Source organism: Elaeis guineensis, chromosome 16 (genome assembly GCF_000442705.2).
Source record: "Elaeis guineensis isolate ETL-2024a chromosome 16, EG11, whole genome shotgun sequence".
NCBI classification, from domain to species: domain Eukaryota; kingdom Viridiplantae; phylum Streptophyta; class Magnoliopsida; order Arecales; family Arecaceae; genus Elaeis; species Elaeis guineensis.
In genome coordinates, this window is record NC_026008.2 from 22,933,132 (window position 1) to 22,941,980 (window position 8,849).

The 8,849-nt window shown below is 46.3% G+C and overlaps 1 pseudogene; it reads left to right on the forward strand.

The window, feature by feature from the left end:
* Positions 1-3,645: 3,645 nt before the first annotated feature.
* On the forward strand, positions 3,646-7,398 carry LOC105060659 (isoflavone reductase-like protein; annotated as a pseudogene).
* The last annotated feature ends 1,451 nt before the right edge of the window (positions 7,399-8,849 follow it).

Genomic DNA, 8,849 nt, shown 5'->3' on the forward strand with positions numbered 1-8,849 from the left:
TCAGTGACTTGCTTCTTGGCCCCCGGTGGGACGATACTGCTGAGGTCCAGCTTCGGGTACAGGGCTTGGACCGCATCCCGACCGTCCTCGTACCCCACTCGTACGATGCGAAGCCAGACTCCAGCATTTCCTCCCGGTACTGGTCGGTGGCGCGAAAGTCGTCCACCGCCCGACTCCTTCGCCGACCTCACTTCCGCTTCCGCCCGACCGAGCGAGTCCCTTGCCGACTCTGCCTCTGCCTTTGATATGTCGGCGTCGGTCTGGGCGATTGACAGATCCTCCTCAGCCTTGGTAAGTTTTTCCAGGCTGACTCGAAGCTGCTCGCGCTCACCCTCGAGTTCGGCGGCAACACCGTCGCGCTCGCGCCACAGACGATGCACGGTTCGACCCTTGCGTTTGGCTTCTTTTCTGGCCGACCTTAGCTCGGACCCGAGGCGGGAGACTTCGTCCACCAACTTGGCCTCCCGATCGGCCGACTGCTTCAGGTGGTCGACCAGCATTGCTCGGTCGGCTTCGACCGCCGCCGACCTTTCTTTCCAAGCCGCCCGGACGTTCCCGAACCTCCGGTATCCGGCTTCAAGTTCCTACATGGTGTAGATCAACTGCCGACGTAAGTGTTTCGTCAGGAAAACAAAGTAACGAAAATACTAAGGAAAAAGGAGGCGAAACGAAACTTACCTCGACCATGGTCGGGTAGAATGAAGATAACATCTCGATCACTTGCCGAGACCTCAGCGCCTCCTCGTCGGTTGGGAGGAGGATTCCCTGGCACAGCCTCCTGGCCAGATTGTGGTCGGCCAACGCCGACGCCCCTTCGGGGAACTGTACGCTGGGCGGCACGGTGCGACTCCCCGACCTCGCGTCGTCCGCGGGGTCCATCGGGGCCTTCCCCCGATCGGCCGCCCCGACCGATGGAACCGGCAGGGAGGGGATGCTCGAGTTTGAACCGGCACCCCCCGTTGCGGCCGCAGACGCCATCGGAGGGTGTTCGATTTCCCGAATGTCATCCGGCACCACCCCCGCCGGCGAGGCCGCCGATGTCCCTTCGGCCGCTTCTTCCACCGGTCTCTCCTCCGGATGCGCTGCCGGAGCCGCGAGCGCTATCACTGGCTCCGATTGGTCGATCGCCGATGCTTCGATGGTCGGCGCCGCTGGAGTGGGCTTGTTCGTTGGATGCGAAGGTCCCACCCCCGATGCCGGCCTCTTTCTCGCTGCGTACTGCCGGATCTCGATGTCGGTCGGCCGCATCCTCGGAGGTGTCCCTGCGATACCGACAGAAATGTTAATCTAAGAACCGGGATAAGGGCCGAATAAAAAGAGGATCGGGGGATCGGGCGATACCTAGTCGGGGGACCAAGCTCAGGCCGGCGTCATAGAGAGCTTGTTCGGTGACAAGCTCCCTCTTCTTCGGAACCAACATGTCTTTGAGTCGGTGGAAGTCCTCCCGGTCGTCCGCCTCCATCCGACTGTTGTCGTTTGCTTCAGTTCGGGGCACGCCCCAGTGGGAAGGGAAGCCCCAGGGAGAAGAAGATGAGACGAAGAAAAACTGGTTCTTCCACCCGTGGATGGACGATGGAAGACCAGTGATGAAGGAAAGACCCTTCCGGAGGTTGAAGAGCCACCACCCTCGGGCCTTAGGGTGGGGTCGGAGCACAAAAAATGCCCGGAAGAGCGAGATGCGAGGGTTGGTCGGCAGAAGCTGACACAACAGCGCGAAGCTGATTATCAGTCGGACGGAGTTCGGCGCCAGTTGCGCCAGACAGAGTCCGTAATAATCTAGCAGATTCTGGACGAACTTCGGAATCGAAAGCCGAAGACCCGCGCGGAGATCTTCGACGTACAGCGCCACTTGGCCCGGCGGAGGGTTGTTAACCCGACCACCGGCCCCTGGGGCTTAAAGTTGAAACTGCTCTGGGATGCAATATTGATCCCGAAGCCGATCAACATTCGGCTCCGAAAGCGAGGAAACCTCAACTTTCGGAGCCGACCGAGGGTCATCGGTCGGATTTCCAGACCGAGCCCCCCGAGACGGATTTCCGGCCATCGCACCAGAACCGAAGGGAAAGCAAAGAAGAAGAGGAAGAAGAAGAAGAAGAGGAAGAAGAAGAAGAAGAGAAGATCACGAACCGGAAATGGACCCTTTGGGGAGCGGGAGGGGAGACGACTGCCGGCGACGACGGAGAAATCGCCCGGACAGAGTCTCTGCAGCAAAAATGTCAAGAATGGGGCTTTGAGTGCGGATGGTCTTATATATATAGGGCCGTCCAACGGCCGAGATGCCCCCCGCGCCGACCAAGGTCTCACGGATGTGCGACACGTGGCGGCCTCCGGGCCCTCCCTTTGGCCCGATGATTCGGCGAGCCCATCCCGGGATGGTCGCACCGCCTTCATTTAATGCGAGGAGCACCGGCCCAACCACCTCCGACACGTGGCGAAAGGGGCCACGGTTCTGAATTAAAGCGCCCGCGGTGATTCGTGTTCCCGATGGGACGCCTGACAGCGTCCCGCGCTCCCAGAATCGGCGCTGGGCGACGGTTTGCATTCCCCAGAAGGCGTCGGACATCCGATCGTCTGACACCAAATCGTCCGGCACCCGACCTCCTGACGCCGACGTGACGCCTGACACCGACTGGACGTCTGACACTGACTGGACGCCTGACGCCAGCGGATCGCAGGGCATTCATAGGGCGCCTGACATTGCATCAACTCGTGGTACGGTCGGAATTGGGCACACGGTGATTTCACTCCTTGTCGCCCAGCATCGCTGTCCAAGCGATAGCATCGGCCAGCTCACCGTCCGACTCAGGAGTGGAGGGGGGCAACTGTTGGGGAATACCGACCGACCCACCCTCGGGCCAACTTATGACCGATGGACCGATCGACTAACGGACCGTCCGACCGACCGACTGGTGGAGGGACCGGCCGACCGACCGACTGCCGGAGGAACCGACCGACGGACCGGTCGATTAACGGCCCTCTTCCGTCCGTGGGTATGTCGGTCGGGTTTCCACTCTTCGGGCCGACTCTCGCAACATGCCGACTCTCGCAACATGCCCGGCTGACCGTCAAAGGGGCCCGAATCTCCACCCGACGCCACACAGATGGCCACCGACCTAGGGTTGATCGACTCCTCCGATCGCCGTACAGCCGCCGGAGCCTGTCAGTCCTGACAGCAATATGCGGCACTGCCACCCAAGGGCATTATCCCGCCTAGGGCATTGTCAACCCTGATGATTTGACAGCCCCGTGGTGATATGACGCTTTCACGACGACTCTGACAGTCTACAGTGAGTTGACAATTCCTCAATTGTCCGCGCCATTAATGACGGCGCCATGCCGCGCCTCACTATAAATATCGGGGAAGGCAACAGTGCAGGGGGACTTCGAAACCACAAGCTTGCTCCCTCTCTCTCCCTCTTTCTCTCTCTCTTGTTTGAGCTCTCTGTCTTCATTTCACTGTTGCCTAGTCACCTCTCTGACTTGACCGTCGGAGGGTCCCCGCCGGAGCCGCCTCCGGTCAGTGTGGACTTCCTTTTTTGCAGGCGCTCGTTCCCGGCGATCAGGCGACGAGGGGATTGGCCGCAACATGAACAAAGCCTACCCGTGACGATAAATTCTACCACCCGCATCACCTCTCTTCGCACACCCAAAAGAAGATCAAGCTCATCCACTAATTCCACATCCATGGAATCAGCAAAGAAGGGAAAGATCCTGATCATCGGAGCGGCGGGGTATCTTGGAAAGTACCTCACTGAGGGGAGCTTGAGATTAGGTCACCCTACCTTCATTCTAGTGAGGGAAAGCACCATTAACACTAATTCAGGAAAGGCCAAGGTCATCAAGGATTTCAAAGATGCTGGAGCCACTGTGCTCTATGTAGGTGTATCATGTATATTTTTTATTTCATTTCATGGGGGATGTTGGGATATACCGACTGACCCCTGCACGCCGTCTTACCCTCGGACCTGTCCGACCGACATCCGACTCTACCGACCGACGACTGCCGACAATAGCTGCCGACTATATTCGATCGGAGGTATGTCGGCCGAATAGACCCATACTGTTTTCGACCGGCCAAGCGGTCGAGTCCGAAATACCGACTCACTGTCGAGAGGGGTGGCAGCCGACGTCCGACTCCTGCAATGCACCAAACCAGCCGACGGTATCTCCGGATCATTATCCGACGTCCCGGTAGCTGAATACCGATGTATAGTCGGTCAGCCCCCTCCAAACGCCGTATGATTGCTATGGACTGTTGTCCTGACAAGGACATGCGGTGTGGTCCCCCTGGGGCATTGTCCTACCAAGGACATGGATCAATCCCAGTGACTTGACAGCCCGCGGCGATTTGACAGTCTCCGACGATTTGACAACTCTCCAGTTGTCTGCACCATTAATGGCAGGACCATGCCGCGTTCTACTATAAAAGGGGATAAGGCAACAGTGTTAGAAAAAAGGCTAAGCTCCCTAAGCTTTTGAGCTCTCTCTCTCCCGCTGAGCCCCTGATTTTCCACTGTTGCCTAGTCTCCTCTCTGACTTGACCGTCGAAGGGTCCCCGCCGGAGGTATCTCCGATCTGTGAGAACTTCTCTTGCAGGTGCGCGATGCTGGCGATCGGGCGACGGGGGAGATTGGCCGCAACAGGGGGAATGGGAATTTTGCATGGTGCTCGTAGACTTTAAACTATTGAAGCCAACATGGCATTAGTTATTGTTTATTAATTTGTGGACGGAGATTTGCATGACCATGAGAGCTTGGTGAAGGCAATCAAGCAGGTGGATATCGTCTTCTCGACGATGGGCCATGAGCACCCAGAGCAGCTGGCGAGTCAAATTAACATCGTCTCAGCCATTAAAGAGGCTGGAAATGTGAAGGTCACAGTCTCTCTCTCTCTCTCTCTCTCTCTCTCTCTCTCTCTCTCTCTCTCTCCCCCTCCCTTCAACACAAATATTCTCTCTTGTCTATGAGTTTTGAGACAATCATCCAGCTTTTAATTATACAGCGATATAGATTTTTAGGAGTGGATGGAAAAAAAATTCATTACTAAAATCTTTTCCTAATTTAAAAAAAAAAATAGTTACATCAGCTAAAAGAAAAGGCGCTATAAAGAAGAAACGGCTTTTAGTGATATTCGGTTCGAGCGTGACAATTTAGGGTACGTTTGGTTAGTCATTAAAAAATATTTTTTTTATTTTTTAATTTTTAAAAAATAAAAATCAAAAAAATATTATTTTATATCATCATAAAAAGTAAAAAAATTAAAATAATTAAAATAATTATTTTATATGTAAAATATTTTTTTTTACTTTTCAAAATTTATTTTTTTATTTTTTTTGCTTCTCCACGTCTAAAACGCCAAATCAAAAAGTAAAAAACCTGAACCTTTCTCTCTCATCGAGCTCTTCACCTCTCCAACCCTTCTCCCTCCCTTCCTAAATCTTTCTCCTTTATCGAGCTCTTCACTTGCCATCCCCAAATGTTACTTTTTGCTTTATAGCAATATAGCTACTAAACATATTTTTTACTTTTTTATTTTTACTCAATAGCAAAAATCAAAAAAAAATAAAAAATATTTTTTAAAAATTAAAAATCAAAAAGGGTAACCAAATACATTCTTAATGATTTTCAATTTTTTTAATGCCAATGTAAGTTTACATATTTTTCTCAAGACAGTAATTTTTGCCTCTACATGTGCAAACTTAATATATAATGACTATTTCTTGCCTTTATAAATTATTTTTTTTTTTGGTAAACACCTCTATAAATTCTTGGACGGAATTTTTTTGGTGTTTACGGTGACATAGTAGCTTTCAGCATTTGAGTAATTTATAACATCTAAATCAATACTTTGATGGTGGTTTAGGCCACACATGGTTGCAATCACCACTATAGTAGGTGAAACATAGCTGGAACACAAACTGCATAATTAGTAATGCATATCAGGATTCAAAAACATACTTCTGCATGATTTTTAGACTATTGATGCATTAATGCTTATATTTGAAAGGATAATGAAATTAAATTTAATGTAGCATGAAGTGAAAAATAAAATATTTTATTCATGGCATAGCAGAGATACTTTCCATCAGAATATGGGTTTGATGTCGATCGAGTCCAACTTTTGGAGCTAGCAAAAAGCATGCTCGAAATAAAGGTTAAAATCAGACAAGCAATCGGGATGGCAGGAATTCCCTTCACCCTTGTCTCAAGCAATCTTTGTGCAACATACTTCCTTTCTAGACTTGGCAAGTTGAAGGTGATGGAGCCCCAAAAGATGAAGTCTCCATCATAGGGGATGGAAACGGCAAAGGTATAATTGATGCAGCAAACTCAGGCACATGCACCTACGTGCATGCACATGCATGTGTTGCCGATATCAATCTATCAAATAAAATGTACATGAGCATGAGAGTCCACTAGTTCTACTACCTGCATAGGTTTCAATATGTTGTAGAGTAATACTTTTCTACTGGATTTGCAAAACTTGAAAACGAAGGCTTAGTTTGGCAGCTGAATAAGGCTAGATATTAGGCATTATACGCTGTATTAATTGTAGCCAAATAGTCATCTTGGGCATTCTCTAACAATCGATCCACTGGTCAATGCGAGATAAAGGATTTATAATGATTCCACTAAGTAACATGGAGAGACATACCCACATGTTAAACTCCCTATTACAATATTTTTGATATAATTGCTATATAAGTAACTAACTGAGCATATTTTATTTGCCATTTCCTATCTTCAGTTATTCTTGTGGGCGAGCAAGATATTGCAACATATGCCATCAAAGCTGCAGAAGACCCAAGAACTCTGAACAAGATCTTATATGTGAGACCACCAGCTAACATCTACTCTCAAAATGAGCTTGTATCCCTTTGGGAGAAGAAAACTAAGAACACCCTTAGAAGGACTTATCTTTCTGAAGAAGAGATTATGAAGAAGATCCAAGGGAGCAAAAACAACCTCTCTTCATCTTAGCTCGTAATTTACCTGTTTCAACCTAATATTAACCAAGAATAATTGCATGGAATAAAGTTTTCGCTTTATTAACTCTAATACTTTTTGGCTTCTTGCAGGCACTCCGTATGCGATCTCTTTTATTTATGCTATCGCACGTGCAGGCTTCATAAAGGGAGAGATGACCAACTTTGAGATAGATCCCTCAATGGGAATGGAGGCCTCAAATCTCTGCTGTGAAATCAAGTATATCACCCTCGATGAATGTCTCGACAAATTCATATGATGTACTTTGGTTCAACCTTTTGAGGATCCCTTAAAGTGGCTCAGCTACTAAATAAAATGAATTAGCATCTAAAATAAAGAAATTATGTACTCTTCTTAGTGAAATTAATACCGGTCTCATTCTACAAATTGGATCAGTGATGGATTATGAATTACCACAAAAATAAAATGTGAGTTATGTTGTGATGATTTTATGAAAATTAAGGTGGAGAAATCTGAAATGTTCTTCTATAGACTTGGATGCCATACTTCTAGTTTGTCTTTTAGTCGTTGTGATGAGGTTTAATGCCAATAATATCAAGAAGAAATGGAAGAATCCATTATTGACCTGGTTTACCGGTTCCATCTCAAATTTTTCTACCGATCATGTAAATCTAAGTACAAAATCAAACCTACCTAATATAGTTGCCTAATTGCTATCGTAGGTGGTCAAAAATAAATTTTGCTCACTACTATAGTTAGGGTGAGTCGAGATCATTTTCACAAGGATCACGTAGTTACGTTTGAGTCATTTTAGTTCTTAAATTAAGAGCAAAATAAAGATTAATTAAGTAACTAGTTAGATTACTAGGAACTTAGTAAATAAATAGAAGTAATTAAAATCAAATGTGGGAATTATAATTACCAAAATGGTCATTCAATATTTCAACTTTGTCAAGTTAATATCTTAAACAAATAAAAATTGACAATGCTACTTGGTCCTTTTTTTTTCTTTACTTGTCAATTTAACTAAGACATGAAATATATGACAAGTGTCAATTGAGTTTAATTTGATCAATTTTTTAATAGATTTTTTTAGTATATATCCTCCAAAATATGTGAAATTACATTAATCCTTATAAAGTAATTATTTATATGTATATCTTTATAAACTTTTCTTTGTACATGTCCATCTAAAAGGATATTTTAGTTATTTTAATTTTAAATTATTTATTTTTTAATGGTATTAGATTGTATGGATAAATATGTAAAAAAGAAGCAAAAGAAGAATGTAATGTAAAACAAATATGTTAAAAGAGTATACATTCAAATAGCAATTTTACAAGGATATTCATATAATTTCATATATTTAGGAGAGTATATATATAAAAAAAATTATTTTATTATAATTTTAAATAACGATGATCAATCTAGAAGGTTTGTGTTATTGAAACCCAGAAGCCATCTCAAATAAACTTAAGTGATGAGTCAAGAATCCAATTATATCAACGTCAAGGTGTGTAACATGTCATCTTTATATGTTTTTCATTTTTTTACGTAGACAGCTATTCCATGTTCCACCCAAAAAAAAAAAAGAAAAAAAAAAGAAAAAATGGACGTGACCAAGCTATCCCATGGTCTACACATAAGAAGAAAAAAGGCATTTTTAACATGCTGTCCCTTCTTAGACCAAAAATACAAAGGCAATTTTAACATGCAGACTCTCCTTAGACCAGTATGTCGTGATGAGGGGCTGTGGATCAGCTTCTTAATTTTCAGTCTCAAAAAATTTTTTGTGCACCGTGCATGGTGATTGGCCCATGCAAACCACCACCCCAATTGTACACCACGCACGGTGCACAAAGAATTTCTCTCCCAATCGGGGTGGTGGGGAACGGATCCTTT